This window comes from Cucurbita pepo, unplaced genomic scaffold (assembly GCF_002806865.2).
Source record: "Cucurbita pepo subsp. pepo cultivar mu-cu-16 unplaced genomic scaffold, ASM280686v2 Cp4.1_scaffold004607, whole genome shotgun sequence".
Lineage (NCBI taxonomy): Eukaryota > Viridiplantae > Streptophyta > Magnoliopsida > Cucurbitales > Cucurbitaceae > Cucurbita > Cucurbita pepo.
Window position 1 is genome coordinate 1 of NW_019650591.1, and position 789 is coordinate 789.

At 38.2% G+C, this 789-nt stretch overlaps 1 non-coding gene across 1 annotated transcript; it reads right to left on the reverse strand.

The window, feature by feature from the left end:
- Positions 1-207: 207 nt before the first annotated feature.
- Positions 208-278, reverse strand: TRNAG-GCC. Its single transcript has one exon. It is a non-coding gene; the product is annotated as a tRNA-Gly (tRNA).
- Positions 279-789: the final 511 nt, after the last annotated feature.

A 789-nucleotide genomic window follows, 5' to 3' on the forward strand; every position in this document is an offset into this window, starting at 1 on the left:
AACGTACTCGTACTTTGGTCATGCAGTTCTTCCGAAGCCCTGAACTTTTCGTTCACATCATGTTTAAAAAAAAAAACAGAAAAGATCGATAGTGCTACTCGAGTCAACTATAAATTTAACTGATATTGTGGCAAACCCTAGTTTTCAAATTATGCACTAATATCATCATAGCTAATTTTCGGGATGCACCAGCCGAGAATCNCGTGATGCACTAGCAGAGAATCGAACTCGGGTCTGTACCATGGCAGGGTACTATTCTACCACTAGACCACTAGGGCTTCTAACTTTAGTCATATCCATAACGTACTCGTAATTTGGTCATGCAGTTCTTCCGAAACCCTTAACTTTTCGTGCACATCTCAGTTTAAAAAAAAACAGAAAATCTCGAAAGTGCTGGTCGTGTCATCTATAAATTTAACTGATATTATTGTGGCAAACTCTAGTTTTCAAATTATGCACTAATATCATCATAGCTAATCTTCGGGATGCACCAGCAGAGAATCGAACCCGGGTTTGTATCGTGGCAGGGTACTATTCTACCACGAGACCACTCGTACTTCTAACTTTAGTCATATCCATAACGTACTCGTAATTTGGTCATGCAGTTCTTCCGAAACCCTTAACTTTTCGTTCACCTCTCAGTTTAAAAAAAAAAAACAGAAAAGATCGATAGTGTTACTCGAGTCATCTATTACTTTAATTGATATTGTGTCAAACCCAAGATTTCAAAGTATCTTTGCACTAATATTCATCATAGCTAATTTTCGGGATGCACCAGCCGAGAATTGA